Source organism: Chrysochloris asiatica, unplaced genomic scaffold (genome assembly GCF_000296735.1).
Source record: "Chrysochloris asiatica unplaced genomic scaffold, ChrAsi1.0 scaffold00123, whole genome shotgun sequence".
Classification (NCBI taxonomy): Eukaryota; Metazoa; Chordata; class Mammalia; order Afrosoricida; family Chrysochloridae; genus Chrysochloris; species Chrysochloris asiatica.
In genome coordinates this window covers 10136757-10137240 of record NW_006408641.1, presented here as the reverse complement: position 1 = coordinate 10137240, position 484 = coordinate 10136757, and positions in this window count along the sequence as shown.

Sequence of the window (484 nt, the reverse complement as noted above, 5' to 3'; positions counted from 1 at the left end):
AACAATTAAACTTTTACCATTCTCTGCCTGCAAGTAAAGCAAGTAGGTTTTTTGCTTTCTCAACTATTTATTAATTTTATGATTCCTTGAAATGTACTTTTGTATAAACTATACTCTTAAGTTCATGCAGGGGACTTCAAGAATTCATGGTAAGTGTTTGCTTCGTTATCACATACACTAAAACTGGAACGATACTGAGAACATTAGCATGGCCCCTTGTGCAAGGATGACACGCAAATTTGTGAAGCGTTCCGTATTTTTAAATGGTATAAAATAGGATGAATGTTCTCCCATGTAAACTACCACATAATTCACAATAAAACATTTTTTTTTTAAATGCATGGAAAAAATCTTATACTTTCTTTCCGTTTTCCACAAACTTTTTGACATTCCTTCATAAGAACATCCACTGCTTCCAAACGTATTTTCAGCAAATAATAAATCTTTAATATGATAAAACATTGGATTAGATGTTTAATACAAA